The sequence below is a fragment of the Lethenteron reissneri genome, chromosome 30 (assembly GCF_015708825.2).
Source record: "Lethenteron reissneri isolate LAM-NWPU_2019-01 chromosome 30, ASM1570882v1, whole genome shotgun sequence".
Lineage (NCBI taxonomy): Eukaryota > Metazoa > Chordata > Hyperoartia > Petromyzontiformes > Petromyzontidae > Lethenteron > Lethenteron reissneri.
Genome location: NC_083808.1, coordinates 4,525,056 through 4,548,324, shown reverse-complemented (window position 1 = coordinate 4,548,324; position 23,269 = coordinate 4,525,056). Strand labels below are relative to the sequence as shown.

General features: G+C 50.8%; 1 protein-coding gene across 3 annotated transcripts in view; it reads right to left on the bottom strand.

Moving 5' to 3' along the window:
• Positions 1-22,603, bottom strand: part of LOC133349435 (forkhead box protein P1-like) — a 267,516-nt gene extending 244,913 nt beyond the window's left edge. For 2 of the 3 annotated variants that reach the window (XM_061562858.1, XM_061562865.1), the window contains exons 1-2: positions 22,493-22,603; positions 18,290-18,337 (exon numbers count right to left, since the gene is read on the bottom strand). The gene's annotated coding sequence lies outside the window, so the exon portion shown is untranslated. Of the gene's footprint in view, positions 1-18,289; positions 18,338-21,928; positions 22,020-22,492 lie in introns of those variants that run through there. The other variant, XM_061562859.1, reaches the window with a different exon arrangement.
• Positions 22,604-23,269: the final 666 nt, after the last annotated feature.

Genomic DNA, 23,269 nt, shown 5'->3' with positions numbered 1-23,269 from the left:
CTGGCAGGAGTTCACGGGGCAGACCCAGGTGCCACGGGTCAACTGGCTGAGATGCCTCTTACTGTGCCAACTTGCTGTGCTTTAGCCACCGGTCACTCCAATCGTTGTTGTGAGCATCGCTGCTCTGCCCTCTGTTGTTGGAGGGCGACTGCCTCCAACTGCTCAGTAGCAGCGTCCTTCACGAGCCTCCTCCACAGAGGCCGATCCTGATACCGCTGGTACCAGTCATCGGCATGTCCACTCAGCTTCACATCCTCTCCTACCACATCACTCCATCTCTTGTCTAACCCGTGCCGCGCCCGTTTAGCTTTGTGCAACCACTGCCCAAATACAGCGTCGCCAAAGTGTGTGTTTACTGAAGGCTTCGTAGTCTTCAGTAATATTCGTGACCACGGCATGAGATTTTGGAAACAAATTCAATGCGGCTAGTAAACAGAAGCCCTCATGCGTCGTAAGCCAGGCCGGATTGAGGTGACAAGAGGCCTAAGGCTAACAGGAGGGAAGGGCCGAAGTATGTATTACATATTGCAAAAATATATATTAAGATATTAAACGTAATTATTTTTTTACCCATGTGATATTAACACATTTATTCGACTCCGGGTAAAGTCTTTAAACATAAAATCCCTCACTCGAGTCATTCGAACGAAAACATCTCCCTACCTTAAGCTGTGGCGGCAATGTCACGAACGCCGTCACAACGTAATTCAAAGACGAAAAAAATGTCCGATGGCCACGCTTACCGTCGCTCGGCCGTTACTTGGACGTGATATGGATGGCCTTAGAAAGGAGAGCCTACAAAATACGGATTAACCCGGCAATAGTCGTAGGTGTCGTGGGAACACGGCTGGCTACGTACGGTACGAAAGAAGTTGAACATACATACAAACACAAACACCTCCGATTAATACCTCTGCTTAGCACGGTTTGCTACATACAATGTAAAATAAGTTCAACATACATACATACACCAAAACCTCCCATTAGCACGATCGGCTTACAAACGGTGCGAAATAAGTTCAGCAAACATACACGCGTACAAGAGACCAGGATCCCGTGATGCAGCGAGCGCTCTTTGCCGTGGCACCAATACACGAAGTAGACCGGACAGGGGAAAGAATTAGCGGCACATGCCACAGAGGCCAACCTCATAATGAGCGCCAGAAAACACAGAGAATCCCAGGGAAGTTACAGCAGACAAACTTCAACCGTTATAAATGCATGAATAAGCAAGAGTCTGGCTCGCCACGTGAACAAATAAAAAATACCACGTTGGTCCATCAGCCCTTTCGTGGACCAATGTTTTTTTGCACAGCATTGGTTTGCTAGAAAAGCCTGATCCACTTTAGATTTTATGTAACACACCATCAGCATGGCGAGGCTGGCTAAACGAACGCCTGACGTTATAGCCAAGAGCATGCCACAAAAGTCCATAACGATTGACAGCGTTTTCTAACTGGCATTATGCCATGAAATTGACAATTTTTCACGAAATACATTTTCACGCAGAGAATTTGATTGAGCCTATATTTTTTTTTGGGGGGGGGAGGGGAGGGGTTTGTTTTTTAACCTTAAAGGTTTCCACTGCCCAAATGAAGACTTTAAACCCAGCATCCCCAGACGGGGAACCCAACGTGCGAGGCCACAAGCCATAGAGGCGAACCTCATAACGACCCACAGAATAATAATTGAGCTATTCCCACGTCACTACGAGCAGTGGTCGGGGGGGGGAGGTTTGGCGAACAGTCCCGGGATATAATTATGGCTTTTTCCACGATCTCCTTTGTTAGGCCGGGTCTAACACAGCGCGAGCGGGAGCCGACACCTTTCAAGCAGCGAGCGTCTCAAAGTTGCCCCGATCCAACAAACACCGCCCCCCCCCCCCCCCCCAGTGGAGCGAGAGCCACGGGGAATTAAACGCATAACAACATAAAAAAACACACAGAGAAAACACAAATCCATGCAAAGAGCGCGCTGCGACGGGCTCGCTCTCGGAAGGATTTCCTTCGGCAAGACCGCGACAGGTCAACAAACGCAACACGGGAGGGGGACTCCACTCAACCACCACCACCGCCACACACCCCCACCTCGGAGCGGCGTAGGAGGTGGCCGGCGATTACCATAACCGCAAAAACCACGCGCGGTGCGGACGGGCACCCCGGCACGTGCGCGCGCGCCGACACAGCCAATTACGGGCAAACATTCGTGGCGCGACCCCACTGCGCACACCACGGGCGCCGTTTGGCAGGGGCTTGTGTACAGGTGTAAGCGGCTGTCGACACGCACGCGCACACACTCACACGCACGCGCACACACTCAGACGCACGCGCATACACTTGCACGCACGCACCAAACAAGCGAAGCTGGCGGCTGGACAGACCGTAGCGGCGTGATGTGATTTCCTTTGTTTACTCAGGAAAAAAAAAGGTCAGTCCACGAATCATCGTCGGCATCATCATTAGCCAGCAGCAGCGGTCATGATTTATCCACTGATGCATGACGGCCTCCTTGCTAAGCCATCACCATCCATCACGGTCGCTTCCTCCCTTCCACCGTGCTGATGGGCGACTTTAACACGCCACAACACAAACACGAACGCTGCTGTATGGACACCGTGCAAAACTGTCTTGATCGTGGTGGTTCGTTTGACCACTCTTGACCGTGCTGATAGGTGCAGGTTGGTGAGGAGCGGTGAGGAAGATCGGGGGGGGGGGTCCAGGACCAGCTCCGTTATCACTCACCATTAGCGCAGGTCACTGCGTTCGAAATGCAGTGGTGGTAACCACTATGCCACTGCTCCTCAACACAAGGACAAAGATGCCCGGTGTAGCCTTTAATACCGTTGGGGCAAGTGCTGTTAGCGAGTAGCGCCTATTGAGGGGTTATAACTCGTGCAACTGCACACGAGGCTGCGAAAGGTGGCCAACACCACGTCCCAGCCGCCTTTGTCTCTCCAGCGCTGATGCTTGCACACCGCACCAGGAGGGCCGGGACGGGTTCAGATTATAATCACTCGAAGTTATCGTCGCCGTTGATCTACAACTTAGTTCCCCCCTCTTTATTCCCCGATTAAACTAAAACAACGAGCACCTGCACCCAACTTTTAGATTTTTTTTTCCCGGCGCCCCTTGCTCCTGTCGATCTGCGTGCGTTTGTGTCACCGTTTGGACCAACATTCACGAGGGATTACTTCGCAAACGCACCTAACTTCTGTTGCGTCTGGTGCCGCCCTCTTCGCTGCCATTATTATATTTGCGCTGGGGGGTTTTTGGGGGTTTTAATTCGCGTGCGGTTTCGTTTTGCGAATCCCTCAACTCCTCCATCGTGAGTTGTGCAGCATTCCTCAAGGACTCTGCTGCGTTCCTTCTCTGCAGTAGTCGATGATTTTTAAATCCTGTATATTAAGTTCGCTTGCTTGCTTAGGACCGTGCAAATCTTTCGGTCGTTTTTTAACCCACTTCCCGTGATCCAATCGAGCTGACATTTTGCACACAGACTCGTTGTGCATGACAATGCATTTTCGTTAAAAAAAATTCCAAAATTTTACACTGGTTAGGGAAAATTTTTTTAATATTTAATTACCAATTGTTTAATGCTGCCAGACAATCATCTGACCCATAGGTGGCAGCCATCTCAAGCCAGAGGACGAGAGGACACTAGCCGCCCCGATGCCACGCATATAAAGGATTTATAGTGAAAAACTTAGTTTTTACGGGTTAATTTTTTTTGCTGCTGCGCTCACAACAGCATCACGGATCTCCCGTGGTGTAAAATGTTAAAGATAGGCGCGCGACTCGCGGAACGGCGATAAGTCCGTGCAACGAATCAATTGAACTCAAAACTATCCGTTCGCCAGGAATCCGACTCAGGTTTGTCAGATCCGCGGCTCGAGTGTGCTAACCACCGTGCCACCGTTCCTCACAACGTACCCACACACACACTCAAGACCCGTACAACGTGATCATTTCAAACTAACAGTGTGCGTGGCCTGTACTTGGTTATGACATAAACCCTTCACAGTGAATCTACAAAGTGTCACGGATTCAGGGTCACGATTCAGTTTAAGAGTAAATTGAAAATTGCGGCCACTAGTGGCTGCAGGCATCATCACCGTTTATTATTATTATTTACAAACCCCCCCAACCCACCACCATACATTACATCTTGAGGCACCAGAACAAAGTGGGGTCTTTTGAGATAATTACTCAGCAAGGAAGTGATTGGAGAGCAAACGCAACGTGCAAGAACAACACGGTACAGACGATGAACACAATGAAGAGAATTAACCAAATCGATCTCGTGAGAACCCGTTGCATACCACAGGCGCGACTTCATTGACATCGATTCGCACGCGGACGTGCGCGTGATCCAACGGTCCGTTCATCATCGCGGAACTTAGGAATCAGGACGAATCGACGATGCACCGGTAGGTACATCTCCAGCTGTGACGGCGATGGTGGGGGAGCAGCGTTCATCAGTGGGGGGAGGGGGGGGCTCTTCTGCCCCCCACCCCGCCCCCCACTCAAACTCACACAAGTCGACATCTCTCTCGACGCGTGTTCGAGGATGTGCCCACGTGTTGCTCGGCTTGACGTCCGACGTTTCGCTCCGCGTGATGGGAGGCTTTTTGGGGAACTGAGTGGGAAGCTGCCCAAGCACGTGGGGTGGAATGTCAGGCGTCGCGCGAAGAATTGCGTCAGGAAGCAGCGGTGGACTTTGTTGGTTTCTAAACGATGAAATGTGTGTGGGGGTTTGTTGTTATTTGTTTTAAAGCAATGAATCTCAGAACCATGATCGTACTGCGCGTCAATTTTAGTTCGAAGCATGAATTGCAATTCAAGGCTCAGCAATTCTTCCTTTCCAGGACATTTTAAAAAATACATATTTCTTGCAAAATTGTCAATGAGCTGCCAAGATTGCGCCGTGACAACTTTACAACAATGGCAATCTAGGGATGACAGCGTCCCTTTAGCTCACGTTTTTACGTCGCGCAAATCACCTGCATCTCTACGTCCGAGACACTCCGTTCGCCGAGGAATACGTCCGAGACACTGCGTTCGCCGAGGAATACGTCCGAGACGGGCGCGAAGGAACATCTCTTACCGATGAGCCGCAATCAACATTTTTTAATTTAAATATTTTCATAATATTACTTCAGTCAAACATCCTAAATAGTGCGTGTAATAACACACACTGTGTCCCCAAGTTGTTAAGGCAGCACCTTATATTAAATTCCCATGCTAGCTTGTAAAACTAAGCCGTGGGCAATAAATATGCAAAGAAGAAAAGTGATCTCGTGTTAATATATTGGAATTTCCGTTCCCGGGTATATTTCGCCTTTGAACGGTTTGGGCTGTGAAGTTATTATAAAGAGCAGGAGATTAACGCAGCTATTGTGTCCCTGGTGCTTTGAGGAAGGGGTGCCCTTTGAGATAACTGCCGACGCCACAAACAATGAGCCGGTCACAAGCGCCGGGGAGAGAAGGGTTTACCGGGGGATGGGGGGGGGGGAAAGTTAACCCTTTCCGGCACACGGTGGGCGACCAAAATCGACGATTCGAAGATCCTCCCGCGCGGAGTGGCTCCCGGACACGGGATCTGGTCCGCGAGCGGCCGGCCGAGGTTTCTGTTCGGTTACCTCCTCGACACGTGGGCGTGCGCGCTCGCCGGGCTCGCGACGCTCGCCGCGTGCGTGTCCACGAAGAGCCGGGGCCGGGACGTCAAGCTTGGAGACGGAGGATCCGTTGGGAGAGCGGGGCATTCGCGAGCTGGAGGCGATGGGCTCACCCCTCTCACCGGGACGTGGGGCTTGAAGCGTAGTCGAATCACAAATGTGCCTGAAGACACGTTGTTGATGATCGCGAATACCTCCGCAACAGAAATGCGTGGATTCGGCTAATATGTGCTGGAGCAAACAAACACGCGCTCAGGCACAAACGACGCAATCGCCGCATTTGCCAATTTGGCAAAGGACGATGCCACCCACGCACATGGCCCCCCGCGCGCCAGTCAAACTTCGAATTTTGGCGGCGCGGAAGGCGACGGACGCCAAGGGCCACCGCGGAAGAAAAAAAACTCGAAGCTTCCTGCTCGCGCGCTCAACGCCCGCCCGCCCGCCCGCGAACGAACGGGTTAATCAAACCCCTTCTCAACTGCCCGAGTTAATCCGCCCGCAACCTTTCAGCGGCAGACAGAGGAGGGGCCAGCCGGCCCTTTGAAATGCAGATCTCGGCGTAAACTCGATTAGGGAATTTGGCGGGCAGGATTTCGGGCCGGGATGGTGGGTCCGGTTTTGGTCCGCAATGGTGGGGGGGGGGGGTGGTGGGGGGGGTGGTGGGGGGGGGTGGTGGGGGGAAGTCAGTGGTGGAGCGACTATGAGGGTAGGGAATTGGGAGGGGGGCTGGAAGTGAGAGAGGGGGGGCGATGGGGAAGGAGTTAGAGACTGGTGACGGGGCGATGCGCGCATTCAATGCCTTATCTCCCTGCACCCCGACCAATGCGGCAATGCGGGGCCTTCTCTGGCACCCAGCGGAAAAAAAGGCCACATTAGAGAGGATTATCTGACACACAATGGCGCCTGCAAAGCTCTTCCCCGGTGCTGAGAGGGACAGGTCCAAGAGCAGCATCAAAGGACCCCGGCTGGGTGGAGTTTGGCACAGACACTAGGAGGGGGGCCAGGTGGGGATATGGGGTGCCTGTATAACGAGCAATGAATGCGAAACAGATTAAACGTGAAATGTTAATTTGCGAGCGAGATCGTGACAACGCCGCTCGCCCGCTGCTGTTTTGGGGTTTAGTAATTAAGAGGCTTGTAGCGATTCACAACTCCCCCCCTCCCCTCCTCCCACCGCCGTCTCCCAAGGGATGCGATGGATCTTCATCGACGCGACGAATCGTCATCGCATCTCTAGATCAGTCGAGCTGCCACGATTGGGGGTGACGATTCAATGAGTTCACTATTTTATATAGTCTCATTTTGACGCCTTTGTGTCTATCGTTGTGTGTTCAGACACAGTTGGCTCTTTCCGTAACCCTAAAATGCAAGGTTACCAAATTATGTAGGTACAATTCGCAATAAAATTAAGATTATTTTATGCATGTATCAGTCTAAGAACCGATTTTGGCTATGTGAATCCCTGCATCGTTGCATGCCTAGTTAGTGATAAGAAAGAGAACATGATAATGTTGCAGTGTTGTTCATTAGAGAGCGAGAAATTATCCCGGAATTGTGATTTACAACATGCGTTTAAAATATGCCCAAGGTAAAAGTGCGGCCCTGCAAGTGCTCGCTCACTGCCACTGCTGGCAGAAGGGCCTCCACTAGAGGGAGCAATTGTGGAGCCCCTCTAGAGGGAGGGTTAAGCACATCAATATAAAATAACGACATCATCATCACTATCTGCTTGCCAATAATCTATGAATCGCGGTTTAAGACGTCATCAACAGCCAAAGATGCCGATTCCACCACACCTCAACGCCAACGCTCTCGCCGCTTCTACCCTCCCGTCGCCAAAATCTGCAGCTGCTGCACATATTCTTAGGTTTTTTTCGGTAAAATTAACAGCAGTCGTGCTGTTACGGTTCCACCTGAAGACGGAAGCTTGTGTTGCCTCCGAAACGTCGTGATTTTTATTTTATTTTACTTTTATTTTACTTTTATTAATTTTAATTTTTTACCTACGTGACTTTACCGAAAAAAACCTAACAATATGAATCCTTGCAGTCACGAAAGCTTCAAATCTAGAATTAGCTGCTGCACAGTTGACGTGCAGTGACCTCGCTCCGAGGTCTTCCCCTCGGTCGCCTAGACTCGTGGAGACCACTCCGAGATTACGCTCGTCTCGGAAATCGCCGCCCGCCCCCCGCCTCATCCTGCACACGCGTCCCACCCAGAGATGTTGACTACCTCGCTGGTCTACAGGAGGTCGTGGGCTCGATCCCGACCCTGACGCCTGCTGCTGTATATTTGGAGTTTGCGTGTCTCTCTCTCTCTCTCCGTGGTGAGATGTTAACTACCTCGCCTGGTATACAGGAGGTCGTGGGCTCGATCCCGACCCTGACGCCTGCTGCTGTATATTTGGAGTTTGCGTGTCTCTCTCTCTCTCCGTGGTGAGATGTTAATACCTCGCCTGGTCTACAGGAGGTCGTGGGTTCGATCCCGACCCTGACGACGCCTGTTGTATATTTGGAGTTTGCGTGTCTCTCTCTCTCCGTGGTGAGATGTTAACTACCTCGCCTGGTGTACAGGAGGTCGTAGGGCTCGATCCCGACCCTGACGCCTGCTGCTGTATATTTGGAGTCTTCATGTCTCTCTCCCCGTGGCAGCGTGGATTTTTCTCCGGGCCCTCTTGTTTTTTCCCCTCCACACGCGTTTAGAGTATTTGGAAGCTATAAATTTCCACGTGATGATACGCTGCTTCAATGAGCTATCATTTGTGGCCAGGTCGCTTCTGAAAAAGAGCTGTATAGCTCAGAGGACCTTACCTGGTCAAAGAATAACAATGTTTAGTTAGTTTAGTAATAATTTGCCCACGCTTTACGATGCCTTCGTGAGGTTCCAACGTTCAGGACACTTCGCTGCCTCTACTTTGTTATACTCTCGCACACACGCACACACATGCACACACGTACACACACACGCACACACATGCACACACACACACGTACACACAACAACAACACCACGACGCTTGTGCCAGGCCACACACACATGCACACACGTCACATTTTGGGACCATACAAAAACGGTGTAAAAAATATAAAAACCCCGACCCGACGGCGTTTTATACATTTCAAAAACACGCTCGACGGTATTTATCTGCAACGCGGGTGTTTTCATTCAACTAAATCTTTGAATCGATATTGAAACTTTTGTTTATTTATATACCCGTCGCGAAGACAAATACCGTCCCGTCCCCCCTCCCCCTGGACACCGACGACCCCCTCGCGCCGGTGTCCGATTTGCGCGCGTGAACTTCAGCATCTATCAGAAATCTTCATCGAGACCGGAGGAATGCGATGAGCTACAAAGCCCTTCTGCGCACCACGCCTGCGCGCGGTCCAGCCATGGCCGCCGGTCGTTCACACGCACGTGCACGACGCGCTACTCCGGCCGATCGATCCGCAACGCGCAAATGCGATCGCGTCGAACGTTACGCAACGCGAGTTGCAGCCGCACGGCGTCTGCGATGGTAGTGGGGGCTGCACGGGGGGGGGTGCTGAGCGATGACTGTCATGGCCGTTACTCGTACAGGAGGGACGCGCCACGATTTTTGGAATTAGAAATCGGGAAAAATCTGAAAATCTGAAAATCGAATACGGGTTTGTCGGACGATACGGAAATGTATCAGGTTGAATCGAAAAGGTAAGTGACCATCACCAATTATGTTACTGCCACTATTTTTCCACACCAAAAAGGTGGTTTCACGTGTCACTGAGCGACGTCACTTTTGTGAGCCCGACGACACAGAAATATAACATGATATAAACGAGGCGCTAATCCAAAAAAAATCTGAAATTGACCCAAAAAATCCTAATGTTTTTTTCTCTTCTTGATTCTTTTGGTAAAGTCACGTAGAAGGGAAATAATAAATATAAAAATAAAACATAATAAAATTCTCACGACGTTTCGGCCACAACGCAAGCAGCCGTCCTCAGGTGAAGAACAGGGCTGTCGGAAAAACAACAGTCACGAAAGCTTTAAACCGAATGTTTTTGTTTTAATCCGAGCTGAGCAGGAGGCACGATAGATAGAAGCAGATAATACCATTAGTACAACTGCTTTGTGTGCAAGGGTTTTAAAAGTTTGTTTGACATTGACTGTACTGCCGTGCGCCCCCAGAGTTTGTGTACGCTCCCCCCCCCCCTCTAGAAACAAGGTCACGCCACGGAGCCGGTGGCATCACCGGCATTTAATGAAGAAACAGCCTGAAGATCGGCTGCGAGACAGCCAGCTAGCGTCGATGTTAGCGTGTACGCATGTCGAGTTTCTTTCGCACTGCACATGTCAACCGCGTTAGGGGTCCAGATCCGTCGACGACACCGCCCGGCAGAACCCGCGCATGCACGCGGGGGGCATCTCCGCCGATTCGCCCCCTCTGCGGCCACTCAACGTCCTCGCAATTGGCCAATAAAATTCCCCCCATAACCGAATTTAACAACCGCCGCCGTCGGAGCCTGCGACCGAGATCCCCCACCGTGGCGGCGATGCGGAGAGGAGGGGCTCAGCCTTCACGACGGCCCCCTGCTCGACGTCGCTTGTGAAATTCCACGCCGGCTGTCCGCGTCGCGGACGTGTCAAAGCGCGAAGGCGCGCGCACGCACGAGAGAGAGGAGGAGGAGGAAGAGACACACACACACGAGAGAGAGACGGGCGACACTGACAGCTGCACGATGTAATCCCTCGCCAATTCTCACTGCGAGGAGGATAGATTAAATAGAAATGAATGTCGAGATTGCCGGGGTGGACACCCTGTGCGGTGGCGCTTCCCGTAGCGATGGACTAGAGGGAGGGTGTGGAATCTTTTTATTGCCGAGGGCCAAATACAAACTTTCGAGGAGATCTGCCGGGCAACAACCACAACCGCCACTCGTCACCAAGTGGCAGCGACATCACCACCTAGCCCGTGCCATGCTACGTGCACCTAGAGGTCACGCTAAGTGTGGAAGGCCCACCGGCAGGAGGTCACGGGACAGGCCACAGGTGCCATGGGTTGACTGAGATGACCGGCAGAGGCACCGACTATGCCCCCGACTGTGCTAACTTGCTTAGTTTTAGAAACCCGGCACTACACTCGTTGTCATGAGCGGCACACCTCTGCCCACCACTGTCGCTGAAGGGCGACTGCCTCCAACTGCCCATTGGCGTCCTTCACGAGCCTCCTCCACGGAGGCCGATCTTGGCACCACTGACCACACGATGACACACAACTCGGCCACTTCTATTTGCCGCACGAGGCCCTTACAGCGGCGCAGGTGTCTGAGCGTGGCGCTAAAATCACGATCGTGGTTTTGTTACCAGGTCAGAAATATTCCGTCTGGTGCCCGACTAGTGGAGCTAAGAGACATTTGCAGCGATGGCTATTGTTGGATAGTCTTTTCGAGGTGGTAGACCTCATGTGGCCAAGTCCCAACGCACAGTGGTTTGCGGGAACCCAGCGACCCGAGTTCGATTCCCAGCTACAGCTAACATCCCCAGCTTCACAATCCCGTACTGAACCAGCGTTGCAGTATTGGTCAAACTACTACCATCAGCGACATGTCATGGGGAGGCCTTCATCCGGCAGTGGATCGACAAAAGGGCCGTACGTACATTAAGCATTTGTGCTGTTCGTTCATTTTATAGCTATGGCTACACCACAATATGTCAGTGGTCCGGTCGAGTGTGGTGGGATAGAGCGTGGATACATCGCACCTCTTCCAAGGCTTCATGGCCAGCGTGGAAGAGCAGGCCAAATCACCCCTAGAGGGGGTTTTATCGAGCTCCTTCAGCAAGCAGTGACGTGAGCGAGTAATTGCAGGTCTGCACCTTTACCTTCATATATATACATTCGATAAAACAAACGAACCGGCCACTGCCCGCAGTGTCACAAACAATGTTTGTCGTTTAAAGCCAACACAAAAAAGCACTCGGCACTGGTGTGCCAGGTGCATTCCTTCAGCATAACAACCACCCACCCACCACGCTTGTGCCATTCACGATCACTATGTACCCAAAAGATAAATGATGAATGAAAAGGTAAATTGCAATCATGGTCCGGCGGACTTTTTGTGTTGTAAAAACAAATAATTGCTTTGTCCTGGCAGGAGACCTGTGGGTGCCCTGGAGGTGCCTCGTTGGAGCCAAGCCTCATTCCGTCCCAAGAAAGCCGAATACCTGGCACTGCCTGCCAGCACCATTTGCCATTGTCACTCTTCAAACGTGCGGTGTATCATTAACAAACCGCAAGCAGTAGCACCACTGATAACGAGTGCACTATCTGCACCCCCCCGTCTGCGGCACTCAGATCTCCAAATAGGAATGAGACTCCCGGACATTGGGGGGGGGAGGTGTTGGATCATTGTTGGGGCGACTTCGGCTCGCTCGTAGAAGCTTCCCACTGCACGATGTGTTCGCGAGCGTAGAAAGAGGCGATGTGCGGTACGCCAAGTGAAGAGATTATTCAGCGATGCTGCTGCTGCTGCATTGACAGTGGTACAACAAGCCTCCCAGCGAGCCGGTGGTGTTTACGGCGCTTCTCAATCACTCTCTCTTTCTCTCTGCGTGAGCGAACGAAAAACTGCGCACCTTTAAGTTCAGATTTGAAGCTTTCGTGACTGCAAGGATTCATACTCTTAGGTTTTTTTCGGTAAAGTCACGTAGGTAAAAAAGAAAATTTAAATTAATAAAAGCATTATATTATTTTATTTCTATTATTACTTTTATTTTTTTTTAAATTACTTTTTACCTACGTGACTTTACCGAAAAACCCTAAGAGTATGCGCACCTTTAGATTGTGTACGCATGTGCGTTGAACTTCTTTGCGCGCCGTACGTAGCCAACCGCGCTAATCGGAGTTGCAAGGGAAGGAACAACCACAAACTAAACACACAAATTGTTGTTGTTGTTGTTATTAGGGGAGACGTCGCACTCATCACGCGATGTCCACGGTGTCTCCCAATCAGTGACGCATGCTGCGAGCAAAATAAGTCGAGGAGCGTGGAACGCCGACGACAAATCGCCATCTGCGGTTTTCTCGCGCCACCGAAAATAAAGGGGGGGGGAAGGGCCAGCCAGGGAATTGGAAGGATTTTGCGGCAAGGACATTCGGCCTCTTCCACCACCCCCCGTCGCTACGTCGCGTCAAGCGCGGCGATTTTCGCCCATCGGTCCGCGTGGGCGAGCTCGAGACGTTCTTGTCGGCCTTCTCATTCTGATCGGCATCGCGGCATCGGCGGGGCAATCGAATATCGGATGCAGCGCGGCGTGCCGATGGCAGGGGGGGGGTTAAGAACGAGTCGAGGTGGAGAGGTTAGTCGAGAAAGGAACGCCGAGCATTTTTTTTTTACCCGATGCGGAAAATTGGTCCTGCCCCCCCCCTCCCTCCTCTTGGCAGCCGTGGCCAAGATTTTTAAGGAAAAAAAAAGTTCACGTGGCTACTGGTCTGGATTTAATTCAATAACAAAACAGCTTTCCACATGCCGTCGGTGTGCAAGTGATTAAATAAAAAAAGACACGTGATATAATATACGCACTGCCTCGCTCCCATGGCAGGAGTGAGGCTATCCGTAGGACAACTTTACCGTGAACTTCCACGCAAAAGTGGCACTAATTTTATCAATCCAGGGATGCTGGGCTTAGTCAACGTCCCCAGCCGGAATTTTAACTCGCAACCTTCAGATCATAAGTTATGCCTTCTACCACTTTGCCACCCAGCCATTCGGCGTGCGTGGAAGAGTTATCGTGATTACCCTTGATCTATCCACTGCAGAACGAAAGCTTCCGCAGGCCGCGGCTACACCTCCCACAGTCTTGTGATGCAACAATGCACACAAACAACAGCACGCGAGCCGATTTCAGCGCTCCATCTCTCAACGGTGGATGTCCTCTTTCGAGCGGGTTTCCCCTCCATTGTTAGTCTAGACCACGGGGCCATCATCGGTTTGTGAGAACGCGCGCGCCACCCAAGTGGACCCCAGTGATGCAACTCCGCCGTGCAAGGTAAATCCATACAAAATAAACGTCTCCGCGTCCCCCGCTGTTACTGGTGGTTCCCTTACTAAGCTGTGGCTCTTTACATCATGCACAACGCATCTCCACCCATCGACTAACGTGTCACGCAGCGCTATTGCCGGGTTTTTCCATTTCGCTTATTTATTTGAATGTGTGCCGTTTGGTTCAAATTAGCGGCGTGTTTTTTTGGAAAATTGACAGGATGCATTTGACTGTATTGCACAATACCTCCTTTAACAATAATGATTCTAGTCAGAAGGAATAGTGGGGAGCAGCAGTTAGCGCGCCACACTCTCAATCCTGGGGACCAGAGTGTGATTACTGGCGACGGCTAACATCAGTGGAAAGTACTGAAAGGACTGGCCTGCTCTCACCGCCCCCTTCGCCAACCTACACTGACCAGCGTGGTGAAGTACGGTGAAAACAATTGCCACTACCGACGCATTCGGGAGGCATTCATCCAGCAGTAGATCAACAAAGAGCTCTACACATGTACGTGTACATTAATATTTTATAAGTTTCACATGACAGATTCATTCCAATTACAATGAGGATGCCTCTGTTAGAGAAAATGACAGCAAAGGGACACCCAAAGGTGGTTGATTACAGCTAAACGATTTTGCGTGGAAAAAATGCAATCTTGAGATACTCGGTGTATTCCAGAAAAACAGGGGGATTTAATTCGAATACGTTTAGTTGTTTTCTCCTTCTGTGCAACAGAAAGCAATAAAAACCGAGGAGTTCGCCTCTAATTGAGCGGAGCGCAGATATGGTTGGTTACAAGTGTAATGTAAGTAGAGTATTAGTGGACTAGTGACCACGGGAAGTAATGACAGGGGAGTCAGCCTAGAGTGCGAAGGGATTAGTGGCCACGGGAGGTAATGACAGGGAGGGGAGTCCGCTTGCAGTACTAATGGACTGGTGGCTACGGGAATGATGGAGAATAAGAGCGTGGCCAGGTGACGGAAGAGGACGGTGCAGTCTGCGGGTAGAGCGAGCGGTCTAGAACCAGCGAGAAGGTTCGGGAATGGGGGCGTGGCCTCGGAACGTATATAAAAGAGAGATGCGCGGGAGACTCGGGGCTGTTGCAGTGGGGGTCTCCGCCTGTTTGAGTGTGAGCACGTGGCACCTTAAATAAATAAACCATCTCAAGACAAGTACGTCGAAGTCGTCATTACACAAGTATGGCCAGTTACACAACGCGTGCGAAAACATTTTGATTCCAACGAGCTAAGGAATATATCCCCCGTCTTAAAAACCCAGTTTGTGTTCAACCCGGTCCCTGAACCTTTACCAAATGAACCAAATGTACTCCCATGCCCCCATGCCAACCACCCCCCCTCCCCCTCCTCAACCACTTCCGATACCTGCAACCATTTAACGCACGCCGCACTCCTGCTGTAACCCTTGATCTCTACGTGCCCTCCGTAACCCGTGGGCCATGACCCCCACGGCTCCCAATCCAAGCTGGACACCCGTAACATCCCACCATCGCATTGCCCCTCCCCAATAAAAAGGTCCCTTACCCCTCAGCTTCCAAGGAAAACTTTCACAGTGGGGGTTCGTGAAAAAGTGGCAAAATTGACGTGGGCCCTCGCCGTATCATGCTGGCCCGAGGCGAGCCAGAATGATACAATCACTTTGCTGGACGCGCGTGAGTGGCGCAGTGCTTGGCGGCACCGCAGTACGAACCCGACAACCCGAGTTCGATTCCTTGTTCACGGCCACCAACACCAGTGACGATTATCTGAACCGGTCCCGGGCTTCGCGTAGGTCAACTCAGCCTCAAATGACTACCTGGTGTGGTAACTTTCTGACAAGCCCCTACTGGACAACTATGAAAGAGAGCTTCACAGCGCATCGGATTTCCTCCAGTACAAACATCCCGATTCCGTGCAAAAACATCGCCACTCGGGAGACAAAGTTGCCCGGTGGCGGCCACCCACCCCGTCGCGTGCAGTGGCTCCTCTCGCTCACAGCACTTGCCCCAAAAGTGTGTTAAGGCTATACGGGGGACTTTTGTCTTTGTCAAAGCGAGGCGCGGCCCGCCAACGCTCCTTCAGGTCGCGCGGCTGTGTCCTCAGGTGACCCCAAGGCCTCCCCACCCAGCAGCAGCAGCAGCAAGCACAAGTGGAAGATTTTTATCAGACTGGAATGTTGTGGGAGTCTTAACTAGGTCGGGATAAGGGGGGGATTTACATTGCTATTATTAGTTGTATAAATATGTATTTGTTTCCAATAACCAAATCAGCTTCAATGTGTGCCCCATATCATCAGATCTCGGCAGCTAAAGCGGTGGTTGAGGCTACCCTGGAAGAAAAAAATCCGCTTGGATGGATGGATAGATGGCCAACGTGCATACAGAAACAGGGGATTGATTATAATCGTGATTCTTTTCGGTAAAGTCACGTAGATAGAAAACCAAAAATAAAAAAAACTATTTAATAAAAAAAACATTTGAAAATAATAAAAGCAAAAAAACACAATAAAAATAGTAAAATTTAATTGAAATAAAAATCAATTGAAATTAGTAAAAGCAAAAAACCCACGGAAAACAAAAAAATTCAAATAAGAACCAAGAATATTAATTCCTGCAGTCACGAAAGTTTTAAGTCAAAATAGGGCTGCTGTTGTTGCTGCGGTTGCTGCGGTTGCTGCTATTGTTGTTGCTGCTGCTGCTATTGCTGCTGTTGTTGGTGCTGCTGCTATTGCTGCCGTTGTTGCTGCTGCTGCTATTGTTGCTGCTGTTGCTGCTATTGTTGTTGCTGCTGCTGCTATTGCTGCTGTTGTTGCTGCTGCTGCTATTGCTGCCGTTGTTGCTGCTGCTGCTATTGTTGCTGCTGTTGCTGCTATTGTTGTTGCTGCTGCTATTGCTGTTGTTGCTGCTATTGCTGCTGTTGTTGCTGCTGCTATTGTTGCTGCTGTTGCTGCCATTGCTGTTGTTGCGGCTGTTGCTGTATTTTTTGCTGCTGTTATTGCTGCTGTTGCTGCTATTGCTGCTGCTGCTGCTATTGCTGCTGCTGCGATTGTTATTGTTACTGCTGTTTTAGGCAACGTTTGTCAGCAGCAGAAGACAGTGCATCAGCAGCAGTATCTTACGAAACACAGCAAATAGCTGAACCAAAGGCAAACGCTAAACAAAGGCCATCATTGAAAAACTAACTTTACGATGTTTATTTATCTCTCAAACTGCTCTGTCTGTTTAACGCCCGAACCGCATCATCTCTCAGAGTTTTATGTGCAGAGACAGATACCCTCGGCGGCTTATCCATTTTGTAAATTTAACTAGACCAGCGTCTCTATTTCGTCAAAGAACGTAAGCGCGACACGAGCTTTTATGGAAAAAAAAATATTTTGACAATCTAAACTAACATGCGACCGGGCCCTATAAACAATAACGTTTCTCAGCCGTGTATGACCGCGTGCTATGACGGACGCATCTGAACTTTATGGACGCTCCGCAATGACATGTATTATAATAATAGTAGAGGTTGTGAATAGGTTTTCACCTTTTTTTCTAGCAACAAAACAGGTGTTAAGATGTTAAAACACCAAACTGAAACCTTTTGCAAGGAATCATGTCTGCATTAACCACAATACTTGTGGTCAGAATGCAAACAAAAAACATGCTCTGATAATTTATGCATTGTCTTTTAAACCGATTGGTCCACACGGTGTTAGACCAGAGGACGCCAAAAGGGTGAGATCGCGTGGATATAAATGTGTCGTTAAACCCGCCGCCACCCGACACAGCCAATTCGTAAAGGTTTGTCACGTAAACAGAACGTGCCAATTCGTTACTAGTACAGCACACCCGGTGTGTGCTTGGAGAGTAAACCCAACAACATTTACAATTGTGACGTCTCCAACACACAACCGGTGTGCTGTACTCGTAACGAATTGGCACGTTTTGTTCACGTGGCAAACCCTCTAATTGGCTGTGTGTCGGGTGGTGGCGGGTTTAACGACACGTTTATATTTACGCGATCTAACCCCCTACAAAAAAAACCCCATTCTAGTATTGATATTGGTCGTGTCAAAATTACAACATGCGGATTGACAAACAGTGCCGTTGCGTACGACACAGAGTCACGCCAGAGGTCAATCGGAACGTGTATCAGAAAACGCCAACTTACAAATTAAACGTACTAAACATATCCATTTTTAAATCCTTTATATTAAGTTCGCTTGCTTGCTTGCGTGCTTGCGTGCTTGCTTGCTTGCTTACGACCGTGCAAATCTTTCGGTCGTTTTTTAACCCACTCCCCGTGATCCAATCGAGCTGACATTTTGCACACAGACTCGTTGTGCGAGACAATTAATGTTCGTGAAAAAAAATTCCAAAATTTTCCACTGTTTAGGGAAAACAAATTAAATATTTAATTACCAATTGCTTAATACTGGCAGACAATCATCTGACCCATAGGTGGCAGCCATCTCAAGCCAGAGGACGAGAGGACTCTAGCCGCCACGCATATAAAGGATTTATAGTGAAAAACTTTGTTTTTACGGGTTTATTTGTTTATCACTCAAACATGTTCTGACACTGCACGCCGAGTCGTGAAGCTCCGGGGTTACCTTCGTTTGGGCCCCGGCACGAGAAGCAGCGCAGTTGCTGTGTAAAACCTGCGTACCAACAACAACAACAACGATGCAATCAATTTACTAGAACGGCAATGGTCGCAACATCACACCAGGAATGCACGCAGTAACTTCGTCAGATCTCGAATGCGAATAAAGCTTCGTTCGTGCATGGGTTGACCCACCACCAAACAGGTTGTTGTTGTAGGCTGCTACGACGCTATGTTGTGTCTCTCTGTGTGTGTCTCTCTCTCTGTGTCTCTGTGTGTCTCTGTGTTGTCTATGTTGTGTGTCTCTCTCTGTGTATCTGTTGTGTCTCTCTCTGTGTGTCTATGCTGTGTGTCTCTCTGTGTGTCTCTCTCTGTGGGTATGTTGTGTGTCTCTCTGTGTCTCTGTATTGTCTCTGTGTCTCTGTGTTGTCTCTCTCTGTGTGTCTATGTTGTGTCTCTCTCTGTGTGTCTATGTTGTGTCTCTCTCTGTGTGTCTCTGTGTCTATGGTGTGTGTCTCTCTCTGTGTGTCTATGTTGTGTCTCTCTCTGTGTGTCTCTGTGTTGTCTCTCTCTGTGTGTCTATGTTGTGTCTCTCTCTGTCTCTGTTGTCTCTCTCTGCTTGTGTCTGTCTGTGTCTCCGTGTCTGTGTTTTCTCTCTCTCTCAAATTTAGTTCCAACTGATGATGACTGCTTGTGTTGCGATCGAAACGTCGTTTTCTATTAATTAATTTATTTTATTTCTACGTGACTTTACCGAAAGAACCAAAGAGTAATTCCTGCAGTCACGAAAGCTTCAAATCAAGTTTAAAACCCCACTGTTGTGGTGTACTTTCTATGCCCCCCCCCCCGCCCATGTCAGCATGCTTCCTCATATTTTCACCGACCTGCACTGAACGAGTGCGGCGAGGTATGGACCATTAACCCGCACGGCGTGGGGAGGACATCATCCAGCAGTGGATTGACAGAGCGGTAACAGCCACACACACAACGGTAATGATATCCTGTACTCCATATAGAGAATAACTCATAATCCCTGAAACTCACGAGACAATCGTTGCACTTGTTCAGCTTTGCTGTGCCGTGTTTCGATTCGCCCTCTTATTTCCTTACCTGTTGTTTACAACTGTTGTAAGCAAATGTAACTGATACATTTGGTTCTCTCCGTTTCCCCCAAGTCTTCCTTGAAGTAAATATCCTGAGTCCCAATTGGCTCTCATCTGGTTGTGAAGCAGTTATCATGCGGCTTGAAGAGGCCTTCATCCATCGGTGTATTGAGCGTGCCGAATTTTGATCATGATTATTGCTACGCGAGATCTATCCACAAGGCCTTCGCATTTACACAACTTGCAGACATTATCTCACACCCACGTGAAGAGCTCACAGACAGTGCACTACTATACGCATACGAATGGTCTCGACTGAGTGGCTGATGTGAATCTTAATGTTTTACAAGGGTTAAGACAAGCCGAGTTGTTTATGCTTTTGGAGTGACATCGCTGGATGTCAACGTGCAGTGACGGCCGGCCCTAGAGGGGCCCGGTGAGCGCTGGTTGACAGCGCTGGATGGCACCTCGCCTTGCGTGCAGTGCCAGCCCCTACAGGACAGGGTGTGCGAGTGCCGGCCGGAGGAATGAGGTTACTCAAGGCCATGGCACTCTAGTTCACCCGGGAGGACACGTGACCGGTTAAGTCTACAAAGGGGCCCATAGTGGGGGCTATGGGTGGTCACGTGGTTGGGATCCAGATCCTTCCCGAGGATTTTGGAAGGTGGGCGTGGCCAAGGGCGGAGCCGGCCACGCCCACCTGGTGTAGCTAGCCTGGTGGTCACCACCTGGCTAACTACACCAGTTACGTTGTAATTAATGTAGTTAGCCTGGTGGTCACCACCAGAGGTTGTTATTCTGTTAAGGGGAAAGTTACCCCGTGTGTTGGAACTGAATAAATGTGTTGCCTCCAAGTCTACGGCTGCGACTCCGTTGAACCCATTACACTTTCATCATAACTACTGGTGGAACAATTGGGGGGCGGAGGGGGAAACATCTATTTGTTCTACAGGGTGTTCCAGATGTCTCGTGACCCCCCCCCCCCCCGCAATTAATTAACCGCAAAATGTTGTTCCTTTGATTGTTCATTTATGTATTAAACCTTTTAACAAAACATTAAGTTTTCTACAAATGTGGGTCACAAGTCATCTGGAGCACCCTGTAACGCTGCTGCAATTCTCGTGGTAAAACACAAAGCAATCGATGCAAGGCCTCCCGTTATCAGTAAACCGAGTAACTCGCCTCCCGTGGGAGGGGGGGGGGGTGAGAGTCGCCACCCGCGGACTCACTCAAATCGTTGCAGGCGCCGATTAAGTTCGCGATGCGCTGCACGCGCCTGATAATTGGGAAACACGTGGCACGTCACACGGCCAATGGTGGTTCAAATTGTGTGCAGATGTGCACATTTGTGAGTTTGTGTGAGCACGTGGGGAGCGGTGGCGCAGTGGTTGGCGCGCTGTGCGCGGCGACCCCAGTTCGATTCCCGCTCACGACCAATGACAGTGGCGACAATTTGAACCGTCCCTGGAGCTCCCTCTAGGTCGACTAGGCCTCAAATAAGTACCTGGTACGATGTATAAAACGCCACTTGGAAGACAAAGGCGGCCCGGCGTGGTTGCTACTGGCCACCAAGCCCCTCGTGTGCCGTGCCGGCCTTCTTAGGTGATCTCTTAACAGCACTTGCACCAAAAGTATACTTAGGCTATACGGGGGCTCTTTGTCTTTGCTTGATTTTTGTGTGCTCGCTAACAGCACTTGCCCCAAAAGTATATTGAGGCTACACGGGCGATCGTTGTCTTTGTTCCGCTTGGAACTCGGACATCCGAGTTTGTAGTGCGGTGTGCAAACCGATGCGCCACCGCTCCGCCCTCTCCAAATATAAAGATCCCCCGTATAGCCTTAATAGACTGTTGGGGAAAGTGCTGTTAGCGAGCACCTATTGAAAGCCGGAACGGCACACGAAGGGGCTGGGTGGCCAACACCACGCCCGGCCGCCTTTGTCTCCCAGTAGCGACGTTTCCTACACACCGCACTGGGTACTCATTTGAGGCCGAGTCGACCTAGGGGAGGCCCATGACCTGTTCAGTTAGTCGTCACCGGTGTTGGTCGTGAGCGGGAATCGAACTCGGGTCGCCGGATTCGTCTTGCGCAATCAACCACGCACCTCCGATAAGCACGTACGGTGCGAAAGAAGTTCAACATTCGTACACAAACAGGCAAGCGTCGAGGGCTGTTGCGTTGCCAGCACAGAGATGTATAGACAAAGATCCCCCGTGCAGCCTTCGCAGACTGTTGGGGCAAGTGCTGTTAGCGAGCTGTATACACGCACACACTGTCGCAACAAAGACAAATCGCCCGTATCTAACACAGATGCTGTTGGGGCAAGTGCTCGCCCGGAACAGCGCACGCGTGGTGGTGGTGTGGCCGGGCATTACGCCCGGCCGCCTTTGTCTCCCCAAGTGCCCGATGCTGTGTATACACACACATCGTTCTCGTACGGTCCATGAAGATAGCGAAGTATCGCTCCCTGTGTATTGACAAAGATCCCCCGTGTAGCCTTTAACAGACTGTTGGGGCAAGTGCTGTTAGCGAGTCGCAAGCACCTTTGGAAGGCCCGAACGGTACACCGAGGATCGTTGGTGTGGCCAGCACGAGGCCAGGCCGCCTTTGTCTCCAGAGTGGCGAGACGTTTACAACACCACACGAGGGTACTAGTTTGAGTCCTAGTCGACCTAGAGGGAGACCCAGCACCGGATTCGCGAGCGAGGAATCTAACCCGAGTCGCCCGGGTGCTCGGCAAAAGGCGCTACACTACCGCTGCACCAATGCACCAACAACTTGAACTCACGACACATTCGCACGCGTGTTATTTTTATCGTTTAAAAAGCCACGAATTTGGTGGCGGGGGGGGGGGCGTGGAGAGAGTCTCTCTGTAAGGGCGGAGCCCCCTCCCCCGCAAATGCGCACGGCACAAGTTTTCCAACAGCGCTCCGTTCCACATCGCCACCGTCTCTCCATCCTTGCTCCCCTCTCTCCTCGGCTCTCCGCCGCTGCTACTACTACTCCTAACTTCTCTCTCTCTCTCTCTCGGTCTTCCCTCGCCGTCGAACAGAACAAGCCAACAAACAAAACACAGAAAGAAAATAAAGAGTCGGTCGCCAACTTACCAAAGTGCATTTGCTGTACACCCCCCCCCCAAACCCCCCTTTTTGGTGCCGCTGGGTAGTAACCACACACACGCGTGTGTCTGTGTAACACTCAAACAGGCGCATTCAATCTCTCTGCTTGAATGGATGTAACCCCCGCCCCAACCACCTCCTCCTCCTCTGAGCGACTGAAGTATCGGACAACCGCTTGAGGTTGTTGTTGTTGCGTGTGAAGATCTCTCCCTTCTCGCCGCGCAGTTTCGACGGCTCCACCAAAAGCCACGCGCAACGCCGCCGCCACCACCACCACCAACTCCAACCAAGCAAACGAAGCTCTCTTTGTATGTCCTGATGCGCGTGCGTGCGCGTGTGCGCGTGTGTGTGTGTTGGGAGAGAGGGCTGGGTCGCTAGGCTGGGAGACGGAGCGAGCCGGCCGGATCCGAGGGGGTTCATTGTCCCGGCTGGTGACGGCGTTGGGGTTGGAGGAGGAGGGGGAGGGGGGGGTGAGGTCGGTGGGGTGCATCGCCTCGTGCCTGACGTCAGTTCCACCTGCTGTGTAAACAACGTGCATCATTGGGATATGAGCACCGGGGCAGCCTCCCCATCCTATACCCACCCACCCATCCTCCCATCCACCCACCCACCCCACTCTCTCTCTCTCACACACACACGCACACAGTCTCACTCTCTCATTGCTCCCTCCTCCCACTTTCAACCCCTCTCACTCACTCTCACCCTCCACCCACCCAGCCCCTCTCCCACTCTCACTTACACCCCCCTCCCATCCCATAACACTCT